At 43.9% G+C, this 12,014-nt stretch overlaps 1 non-coding gene across 1 annotated transcript; it reads right to left on the minus strand.

Moving 5' to 3' along the window:
• Positions 1–489: 489 nt before the first annotated feature.
• Positions 490–608, minus strand: LOC133382482 (5S ribosomal RNA). Its single transcript, XR_009761975.1, has one exon. It is a non-coding gene; the product is annotated as a 5S ribosomal RNA (ribosomal RNA).
• Positions 609–12,014: the final 11,406 nt, after the last annotated feature.

Genomic DNA, 12,014 nt, shown 5'->3' on the forward strand with positions numbered 1-12,014 from the left:
AGGCCATGCTCCTTCCTTGGCTACATCCCGCTACCCAAATCACCTTCTTCACCAGCCCCTTGGGATGGGCTGTAGCCTGGTGGTAGCTTTGCATGTAGCTTTGCATGTAGAACGTCCCAGGTTCAATTCCCAGCATTTCCAGGTAGGGTTGGGAGAGAATCCTGCCTGTAACCCTGGAGAGACGCTACCAGTCATTGTTGACAATATTGAGCTTCCTCTGTTTCTCTGTTGCTATGTTTCACCCTCCTTCAGTGGTGTTTGTTTGGTCACAATGTGTCACTGAACTGTGATAATACTGTCTTGCCTGGATGGAGAGAGGTGTGTGTTGTTCGTAGGCACTTTTGACTTTTGTGTGGCTTGAATATAGCCTAGTGTACAAAGGTGGTGGTGGTTATATGCAAGTCGATTACGACTTATGGAGACCCTATATATCCATAGGGTTTTCATGGTAAGAAGTTTTCAGAGGTGGTTTATCATTACCTTCTTCTAAGCCTACGGCACCCGGTATTCCCAGGTGGTCTCCCATCTAAATACTAACCTGGCCTGACCCTGCTTAGCTTCCAAGATCAGATGAGATTGGGCATATTCAGGGTAGTATGGCTGTAGGCGTGTACAAAGGTATGAATCATATATGTTGCCCCCCCATTTTGCCTCTGGCCACACACCCCACTAGTGTGCAGCCCTCAAAAGGTTGCCCATGGCAGAATGTGGCTCTTGGGCTGAAAAAGGTTTCCCGTCCCCGATCTAGAACCACAATGATGATACAAGCAAAAGTAATCTCCTCTTCACTCAGATTTAGCAACTTGGCCTATCTTGCAATCTTTTATATGCAAGGGCTAGATCAAAAAGCTACTACAGTAGGGCCCCGCTTACCGGTGCTTCACATTCCGGCGTTCTGCTAATGCAGTGGCGGGAAATTCCCCTTTTTAAAGCCGATTTTGCGGCATTTTGCAACATTTTTGCGTCATTTTCACGTGACGGACCCATTATAGTCTATGGGTTCCGCTTTAAAGCGGGGGCCTGGTCCCTAACCCACCGTATAAGCAGGGCCCTACTGTTCAGAGAATTAAAACCAGTGAGCAATAGAAGCAGCAGAGATGCGTCTATGTGATGTCAAACAAACACAATCATATTTGATAAGAGCTTTTAAGACAGTACTGTGAGACTTGGCTACGGACACAGTGAAGCAGACATAAAATTATAAACCTTTTCTTTACAACATCAGTATCCATCCAACAGCTGTTTTGCATAATTTAAACTTTGAAATTACATTTCAACACCTTGTATCCATATGTGTCCCATATTTAAATGCTAACCTAACATGAAAGTTAGGTTGTGCTCAAATGTTCCTGTTGTACAGGACGGCAGTCAGTGTATCTGCTGAGATTTAATAAAAGAAAAATAGAATCATGTCGAATGTACTGAATTAGTTCTTTCTAAATAAAATAAGAACAAAGAATAGTAGCCAATGTTAGTCTTATTCAGAGTAGACTCATGGAAATTAATGGAATGACTAATTTTAGGTCTGTTAATATTAAAGAGTAAACAGAGTATAACTTAGTTGGATACAACCTAAACAAAATAAAATACATTTCAAGTGTTACATTAAAAATATGCATTAAAAACTCCACTTAAAAAGCATATGTTCAAAACAAGCATTTAATCTTGCTTCAAAAGTCCATTCTTGGCTGAGAAAAAGTGGACGTTGTTAAATGAGTGAATTATTTATTCTGATTGCACAACAATGTAGACTAGGAATCTTCAGACATTTTACATGTACATAAGGAAAATGATCAGGGGGTAGCATTGTGGCAATATGCTTTACCCCGGAAATTCCACTATTGAAAAAGACTCCCATGCATATGGAACAGCTGTAGCACTAGGGGACTGAAGACCCCCTGCCTGCCCTGGGAGTGAGTATCTGAGCGTCTGGGTGCTTGCTGCTTGCTCCTTTGGGGTGCTGTCTCTCAAGACAGCTGAAGTCCCTCGTAAGTGCTGCAAGGACTGGGACCCCCAGCCTGACCCTGGCTCCAGAGAGAGGCTGCAGTTAATCTTGCGGCCTCTTGCATCAGCAGCTGGCTGGGTCAGGAGGCATAAAAGCCCAGCTATCCTTGGGGAGCCCCTTAGAGAGTCCAGAGGGCAAGGGCGCTACCCCCTTCTATTACCTTTCTTTTTGTTTGTTTTAATTTTCTGTTAAACCGATCTAGAGGAGATTAGTGGTGGGGAGGACATGTGGTGCATGTGTAGTTCCTGCAAAGGGTGAGAGCCTGTGCAGTGATCTGAATGGTAGGAGAAAGTTGCCAGATGCCTTCAGAATGAGAGTCTGTAACTGGCAGAAGGCTGGCCCTCCCTGGGTGTGAGACAGGAGGGGGAGTAGATGGGCCCTGTGTAGGGTTGCCAGGTCCATGGCCTGAGACTGATCCTGTATCTTTAGGAGAAGAGAAAGTCAGCCAAGTGCAGGTGTTCTTGCAACTCTGTAATGGGAAAAACCACAAGGTGGAATTATCCCTCCCCGCTCCACAACTTTTAAAGATACAGAAGACCTCTTGGAGGCTGGGCCTGGCAACCAAGAGGTCTTCTGTATCTTGAAAAGTTGTGCAGGGGGAAGGGAGAATTCCACCTTGTGGTTTTTCCAATTACAGGGTTGCAAGAACACCTGCACTTGGCTGACTTTCTCTTCTCCTAAAGATACAGGATCAGTCTCAGGCCAAGAACCTGGCAACCCTAGCCCTGTGTGAAAAAGTTTGAATGGGTATGATTGTTCCCAAATCTTGCAGAGGCCTTCTGGGATAATTTCTTCTGGCAGGCTTTGTTGGTGGGCTAGTGTTGGGTCCATATCAGGTGTTTAGGAGGAGTCTTAGCACGGAGGAACATGGGTGATGCCACCCCAATTTCAGTGATCACAGGTAGAGGGAAATATAGCCATTGGGATGTGGTAGAAGATAAGGGCAAGGCTATCTAAGCCTTGTTCCTTTCTGCCACTCCTCTCATGGATGGGTTTCTCGTTGCTCATCTGCTGTGCCCACTGGCCTGTGTGTGTTGTTGTTTAATGCCAGATTGGTACACAATAAGACCACTCTCATCCATGATTTGATTGTGGATGAAGGTGCCGATTTGGTGTGCATTACTGAGACCTGGGTGGGTGAGCTGGGAGGAGTTGATCTGACCCAGCTTTGCTCACCTAGATACTCGGTGCAACACCAGCACAGGCTGCAGGGACGGGGGGGGGAGGAATTGCTGTGGTCTACAGGACTTTAATCTCTGTCATCAGGAAACCACTCTGTCTTGGAGCTGGCTGTGAGGGCCTGCACCTGGTGTCAGGCCGAGGAAACAGTAAACTAGGGTTGCTGCTGGTGTACCATCCACCCTGCTGCCCAGCAGCTTCTCTGACTGAGCTGGTGGAGGCCGTCTCAGCTGTCGTATTGGAGGAGCCCTGAATGATAGTGCTGGGTGATTTCAATGTCCATGCTGAGGCTGCCTTTAGTGTTCTGGCTTGGGACTTCATGGCCTCCATGATGACCATGGGGTTGTCTCAAGTCGTCACTGGCCCGACTCATAGGGCAGGGCACACCCTTGACTTGGTTTTTGCTCCAGATGGAGGAAGGGGTGGTCTGGAGATGGGGGGGGCAGATGTCACCCCATTGTCATGGTCAGACCACTTCCTGGTGAAGTTTAGACTTATGCCTCCGATCCTTCCCTGCAGGGGTGGTGGACAGATTAAGATGGTCTGCTCCGGAGCCTAATGGAATCCACAGGATTCCTGAATGCCCTTGGGGAGTTCCCAGTAGATAAAGTAGGTGACCTTGTTGAAGCCCTTGTCACACTGTGCAACAGTGAGGTGCGCCGGGCTCTTGACATGGTTGCCCCCGAGCACCCTCTCCAGCATTGTGGAGCCCAGTCTGCACCTTGGTACACCAGTGAGCTGAGGGCAATGAAACAGGCTGGATGATGGCTAGAGCACAAATGGCGAAAGATGTGCTGTGAGGCTGATTGGGCACGAGTAAAACATCATAATCGTGCCTACTGTGTGGCGGTGAGGGTGGCAAAGAAGGCCCACTTCTCTGCCTCCATCGGATCCTCAAGTAGCCGTCCGGTGGAGCTTTTCCATATTGTCAGGAGTCTGTTGACATCAACTCCAGGAAATGGAGTTTTAGACCCTTCGGAGGCCTATTGTGAATTGTTTGCAAGGCACATTGAGGGTAAAGTTGCTCGCCTCCGTAGCAGTATTGATGCTCCCTCCACATCTACTGTAGTCCCCAATGAGGTGTCCAGTGCAAGGTCTGCTGCAACTTCTTGGGAATGGTTTCAATTGATGCGGCCTGATGACGTAGACAAGGTGCTTGCGATGATGCGGCCAGCAACGTGTCCTCTCGACCCTTGCCCTTCTTGGCTTATTAAAGCTTACCGAAGGGGTTGACTGAGTGGATCCAAAGTGTGGTCAACGCATCATTGCTGGAGTGAGTGGTTCCAGGCGCCTTGTAAGAGGTGGTGATCCGACCACTCCTGAAAAAGCCCACCCTGGACCCATTGGTTTGTGACAACTACCGACTGGTTGCAAATACCCCCTTTTTAGGGAAGATGATTGATAGGGTTGTGGCGCAACAATTGCAAGTACTCTTGGATTAAACAGATTATCTTGACCCATCGCAGTCTGGGTTCAGGCCTGGTTATGGGACTGAATCGGCTTTGGTTGCCCTGATGGATGACCTTTATCGGGAGAAGGACAAGAGGAGTGCAACCCTGTTATTCTTACTTGATCTCTCAGTGGCTTTTGATACCATTGACCATGGTATCCTTCTGGGGCGACTTGGTGAGATGGGTATTGGAGGAACTGTTTTACAGTGGTTCCAATCCTATCTCCAAGGTCACTCTCAAAGAATAGCATTGGGTGACAGTCTTTTGGCACCCTGGCAGTTGTGCTGTGGGGTGCTGCAGGGTACCTTCTTGTCCCCCATGCTGTTTAACATCTATATGAAGCCCTTGGGAGCAGTCATCAGGAGCTTTGGGGCGAGGTGTCAGCAGTATGTTGACGATACCCAGCTCTATTTCTCCATAACATCTGAATTGGGAGAGGCCGTGCAAGCCCTGGACTGGTGCCTGGACTTGGTGGTGGGCTGGATGAGGGCCAATAAACTGAGTCTGAATCCTAGCAAGACGGAGGTGCTGCGGGTTGTTGGTTCCCGAGTTCAGATAATAAGTCAGTTGCCTGCTTTGGATGGGGTCGTACTCCCTCTGAAAGAGCAGGTCCGTAGTCTGGGGGTGCTCCTGGATCCATCTTTGTTGCTAGAGGCTCAGGTGACCTGCATGGCTAGGAGTGGCTTTCACCAGCTTTGGCTGATAAGACAGCTGCAGCCGTTTCTGGACCGGGATAGCCTGGCCACTGTTGTCCACGCACTGGTAACCTCCGGGCTGGATTACTGTAATGCGCTCTATGCGGGGCTGCCCTTGAGGTTGGTTCGGAAGCTGCAGCTGGTGCAAAATGCAGTGGTGAGACTGCTCACTGGGGCAGGGTATCGCCAACATGTCACACCACTGCTGAAAGAATTGCACTGGCTGCCCATTTGCCACTGGGCCACGTTTAAGGTTCTAGTTTTGGTGTACAAAGCCCTATACAGCTCAGGACCAGGATACCTGAAAGACCGTCTTACCCCTTATATACCCAGTCGATCACTGAGCTCTGCAGGTGAAGGCCTCCTGCAGATACCATCTTATCAGGAGGTTCGTTCTGCACAATATAGGAAACGGACCTTTAGTGTGGCGGTGCCTAACACACCTTAAATATTAGGCAGGCGCCATCTCTGCAATCTTTTCGGCACCTTTTGAGGACTTTCCTCTTTCAACAAGCCTTTTAAGTTGAGACCTATCCCAGTCTCTGTGTTAGAATTGCTTTTAATATCGCTTTTTAAAATGTTTTAACCCTTTTTAAAAAAAAATGTTTTTAAAGCTTTTTAAAAAAATGTTTTTAACACTGTTTTGTTTTAATGTATTTTAAGGTCTTTTTATGATGTGTTTTTAGCATTTCTGTTTGCCACTGTTGGGTTAAAATTTAAGAATTGCCTTAAACATTATAGTTTGCTTTATACCCTGTCCATATAAATGTGAACAGTGCCCAGATTAGATTCAAAGTGACCCCTGACTGACTTTTGATATCAAGAAAGGTTTATTTCCTGGTGACCTGACCCTTACCTACATTCCAATGGCTCGAATAATAAAAGCCGGTTTGAGCTGGAAACTTCACTATTATGTGTTTCTTATATCACATCCATGCCTATGACCTTGTTTATTGTTATAAATGTGCCTTGCATAGAAGTGTTATAAGTTGTTCCGCTGCCCCACAGACCTTCACTTGTGAAACCCTTTGATATGCAAGCGTAGTAATTTTCATGTCTGTCTCCTACTCATGGGGCGCCCGGTTGCAGCCGGCCACCCCTTTACTCTTCTCTTTGTCGGTTCATGCAAAGCGCTTATCTCAAGAACTTGCGAAGTATGTAGATACAGAGTCTGAGAGATAGTCTTGATGTTTCCACTTTTGTCCTTCCCCCTGTACCCCTTCACCTCCTTGCATATACCCCAAAGCTATAATGTTTAGCATTTGCTTCTTTTGTATTTTATGACGTGAGCCCGATATTGTAAACTTCGGGGTAAGCCTATATAAACCCTAGAACACCAATAAACGAGGTTCCCATGCTGACCTGCTTCGGCTTGTAAGTATTGGGTCCCCTTTGCAAAGGTTTTTGTCTCGTGTTACTTGATCTCTGATAGTGGGTTCATTTGCACTCAACTCCGCACTCTTCCCGGGTGTAATAAGCGAGTTGGGGTTGACAGGGCGACTTGCGTGTTGGGTTTGGACCTAACAATTGGGGGCTCGTCCCGGGATCCCTTGTGCGGACCCCCTTTTTGCCATTGCACCCCTTAATTTGATAACAGGCGCCACGAGAGAATTTTCTCGGTTATCAATAAAAGCGGGCGGCTTTGACACTTTGGGGATAAAGCACAGTTGAGGAAAACCCGCTATCAGACATCATGGGAAATAAAGGGAGTGTGCCGGTAAAGGACAGCCCTTTGGGAATAATGTGTATGCTGTGGCAAGAGGAGGACTTGCCTGTGCGTAAGAGAGGCCTGAAAAAGAGAAAGATGATTGAGCTCTGTGCGGTAGCGAGACCGCGGGTAACTGCAGTATTGGCACCGGGTGAATGGTAGCCAAAGAGTGGCTCCTTTAAACCCGTTCCTTTAAGAGGAGTAGGGGAGCGGATTGAGGTAAAACATTCAGATTAATTGCATTTCTGGCTCCTATGGCAGATGGGAGTGCAGAGATTAAAGGGTTTTTACAATGCTGAAAGACAAATCTTTGACTGGTGAGGCCCCCCGTCCAAGTTATTTTTCTGAGGATGACTCAGATAGAAGAATGGTTTTAAGTCGTTCTATTATGCTTTCCGCGCCAGCGTCGCCTTCCAGCCCCGAAGGCGGGGCTCCTCGGCCGGCGCGGAAACAAGTCTCTTCCGATTCAAGTGCTGAGACGGAAGAGAAGGATCCAGGAGAGGGGCCCTCAGGGGGGAACGGTCACGCGCTTGCGAAAAAGGAGAAAAAGAGAAAAAGAGAAACGGTTATTGACTAAGGAAACGCCATTGATTGTGCGAGACCAGCCGTACCTGGACGCCCAGGGATGGGTCAAACTCCTAGGTGTGTAAGGCTTGTGTTTTCCCGGGAAGTAAGAACGTAAGAATGGTAATAGGAAGGATTTGCATAAAAGAAATGTGTATGAGTTGGGTACCCAAGTGAGAGGGTGTATGCGTATAGCTTTTTTTGAGTTTATGTATGAAAGTTTTTCTGTGGGTTTGCTTTCAAGGGAACTTTCCTTCCATTACTGTCGTTCATAAATCATGCTGATTTTACCTTTTCCTTTTTTAATTGCTTGGATCAGCTGCACTGCCCACCTGTTCTCTTAGTAGTTCTTAGCATTTTTTAAAAAAAGAAAGTATAGGATTTGAACTAAGCGATTCCTTTTAGAATGTTGGGGTTTCTTTTTCTTTTGTTCCTGTACTGGGTTAACTCCTTCTTCCCTTCCTCCTTATTTGATATGAATTTAGATTATTAAGGTTTTTGTGTGTGTTTGTCTGTCTTGCTTGCTACAAATTACTTGTGTGCATCTTCCTTCCTGATGTAATGTTTTATATCCTCCTTATCTCAGTCCTTGCCATTGAGGAACATTTTATTTCTTTGGAGCTCCCTTCCTTTTCAAGTTTCTTAAAATTGTTTTCTCCAGTCTGTTTAAACAGTGGGATGATTGTTTTTTTTGCAGCAGTTTTATGCTTTAAGTCTAACGTGATCCCTATGGTTTACTATGTTTTATATAAAGATGGATTGGCTGTGTTTTCCTAATTATTGTGCTGTCTGTTATGTGATTGTAACTTATTAAATATAATTTCTTATTTCAGCCCTTGCCGTTTGACATTAATCCCAATAGCAGATGTTCACAGAGGGGGGGATATTTGTCTAGAATAAGTTTTGCTTTTCATTATTTGTCAGTTATTTCTTATCTTGTAAATGTTACATTTCTTTTGACGTGGTTCTGTTTTTTGTTTGTTTGTTTGTTTTGTTACTGCATGTTGAGCCAGAATTACAGAAAAGGGAAAGAGATTGGTTCCCCCCCCCTTGTTCTCTAGATCTAGCACAAACGTATTAAGCATACATCTTGAAATCAGGAGAAGATACTAGAGTTCCTTTTGTTTAGATTAGACCTGAACCTTTGGCTGTTGCTTGTAGATAAAAGCCTGGCACAGTTAGTTTTTCTGTCAGTGGCCAAAGGGGCAAAAATAACAAAATTATTTTTGAAACTACTCTACCCATTTACCTGTATATAAAGGGAGGCAATTGTAAGTGCCAACTAAATTTGTATGTAGTGCCTTGTGGGTAGAAATGTTTTCCTCCCCCCATACACTTTGACAGGGAAAAGATACCCATGAATTAGAAAGGTTGTAAGTAAAATGAAGGATTCTAGGAAATAAGTTATTTTGATGGTAGAGGAAGGATAGTTTGAGAAATATTTATTGATGGTAATAAGAAAAGGGAAAAATGACAGGAAAAGGGAAAAATGACAGGAAATAACAAAATGTTGTATGTGGGTTTTTTCTCTCTCTTCTTCATCATTGTTGCTAGATTGTGGATTAGAACCTATACCTGTTTAAACTTTTGAACTTGGGTAAAATATATATATATATATATATATATATGTATATATTTGGAAGTCAACAACAAAACTTCTTGAAGGTTCTTTCTTCCATAAGGAAAATAAAACCTCTTCTTGAGGTACTCGATCCCAGGTAATTGTTTTAAATTTGTCTGTGAAATGTATGATTTGCCCATTTCCTAGGTAGGCAAAACTGAGGCCACCTTGCTGTTTAAACCTAATGTGATGGCCTCTTGTGACTAGGTAAATTCATTATCAAAAGGGGACCAAAATCACAGTAATTGTCTACCTCATATTAGAATTCACATTGGGAATCAATATTACTTTGCTTCCAAAACAGAAACTCATCCCCAGTTGCTCTTTGACTGAAGATGGACCAGGACTTTCAACAGGAAAATGCTTTCCTCATTGTCATACCTTGTGCATATAAATCACACTATTACTAATGAACTTTTTTCTTTTAAAATGATGTTCACAATTCTAACGCATTTTAGTGCATTTATTCCTTGACAGGCACTTAGAGCAACTGCTCTACATACAGGATGAGCACCATTGGAACTCCCTGCTGATTTGGAACAGAACTTAATCTATTTGTGCCACTAACATCTCTTTGTTTTGCATTCATAGCAAGAGGTATAAATCCTTTTTCTCTGCTTTCCGTGGCTACTTTTCATGAGCAAGACTCTACATAGCCAGAGGATGGGGAAACTCAGAAGTTTAGAATATGTTGTACTGTTGTGTGTTTTGTCTGTCTGTTGCAAAAACAATATTTTGGTTTTGTCCACTTTGATCAGAAGTCTCATCTGTGGCCATGGATGTTTTATTTTTATATTTTCTTTCCTGGACTGAAGTGTTTTCTCCCCAAGGAACATTTTCCTTTTCCGTGTGTATCACAGAAGATTTTTATTTTGAGACATTTTGGACTCCATCTTTGAATTGCTCCAGGACCAGAACACGATACTCGGGGGGAGGGTGGGGAATGAAGATTCTTTCATTATTCCAGTTTCTCTGCCTAGCATCAGCAAAAGACACACATGTTCAGTGGAAGCTGTAACTGAACATGAACAGGAACAGGATGAACTTTGTGCAAGCCATCCCACAGTGTGTTTATTTGTTTTATTTACTTGTTTTCTTTGTAATATTTCCATTGTAATATTGAATGTAACTGTTTATGCATTGTCCTTTAAGAATGTGTTGTTGTTATTGTTTTCCCTTCATAATTTATATGTTATGGCTGTTTTGTTCTTTAGATGTTTTTACTTTTCAAATCCTTCTGAGTGATTCTGTAATAGGGGTTTACTGAATTTGGCTACTTCAGATGTGAGGTTCATCAATGTGAAGTTTTGACCCATTTGTTTATTTTCTCACTCTGTCATTACAATGGCTAGGAATAGGTAACAATTAATGTGAATGGATGTCAACACCATAAGAATCTAGGAAGATGATAGTTTGGAATTCCATCAAGATTGCTTTTCTCTCAAAATGATTAATGTATCTTATGGCTTTTTCATGCTAAGAAATGAATTAAGTTCAACTATTGTATATTCTGGACATGGGTGCATGTGCCTTAGAACATTTTGTGATTATGATGTTATTGATAAGTACTATACACAACCTATGCTAACATTTCAATAGATGCCTTTGTGGTATTAAGGAAATGGTAGGATGTGATTTTCCATTTAAAGTCCCTGTATGGATCATCCAGAGAATATTAGTCAATCCAGATTTGTTTCAACACCTCAAACCCATCACATTAGGTTATGACCTAGCTGATCTTCAGACACTACTTTCTCATCCTATGTACAGAAACAATTAGAAGCAGTTAAACAAATGGGGGAGCAAGTACACTCTTGATAGCACATGATTGCCATACAGTCATTTACATTATAGATAAGCACTCACAGATATAGGAACATGGATGTATTTGGAATTCCCTGTTTGGCTGGGGTAAGGATGCCAAAGAAGGTTTAACCCTTATAATGCACCCCATTGTGGTGATTTTGAATTCTGATCTTTGTCTAATTAGCCCTTGTAATGTGTATCCATCTCATATGGCACAGTCACACCCTGGAAGTCAGTATTGGAGCCAGGGGGCAGAACGGTGCTTGCTAATATGTGAAAGGTCATCTGTGTACATCTGCCTTTCACATAAAAGGAGGGATTGGTACAGCTTGGCTAACCCCGTTTTGGTTCAAGTGGAATCTAGGAGGTGCAAAAGCCAAGAGCTATAACTTCCACCCCAACTCACACATACCCCCACGGCTGGTAATGCGTTCCAGAGGTTTTGTGCATAGAAAAACAAGGGCAGAGTTAAACGCTGTCGCATAAATGTTATCTTAATCCTTGGCGGATACACCCCCATCCACAGGGAATCCCATTGCTCGTTAGAAATAGCATTAGTTTTCCTTTTTTTCTTGACTAGAAGCACACATATCGGAAAATATATACAGACATAGGGGGTCTTCTTATATTGAGACCCCCCCCACTGGCCTGGACTTTACAGGAGACAGGGACAACGAAAACAAGGAACACACACTTCACCACATGGATAAGTGGGAGTCCCCTTTGTTATTTAAGGAGTACAGTCTCCTTTGCTTCCTGCTACAGCTTAAAGGAGGTAGAGGAGGGCTGGGTGATAAGCGGTTTAGTAAGAGGTGAGGTCTGTGTGACCAATACATGTGATATACCCACTTGAAAATGGCAATTGGACTTTGAAGAATGGGACATAAAACAGTGGGTAAGGTAATATTACTGTTGAGATGGTAGCATTTGTTGCATTTGATTTTCCTTTGGTCACTGACTTGTTCTTTTCCTATTGGGCTTAACG

Source organism: Rhineura floridana, chromosome 3, assembly GCF_030035675.1.
Source record: "Rhineura floridana isolate rRhiFlo1 chromosome 3, rRhiFlo1.hap2, whole genome shotgun sequence".
Classification (NCBI taxonomy): Eukaryota; Metazoa; Chordata; class Lepidosauria; order Squamata; family Rhineuridae; genus Rhineura; species Rhineura floridana.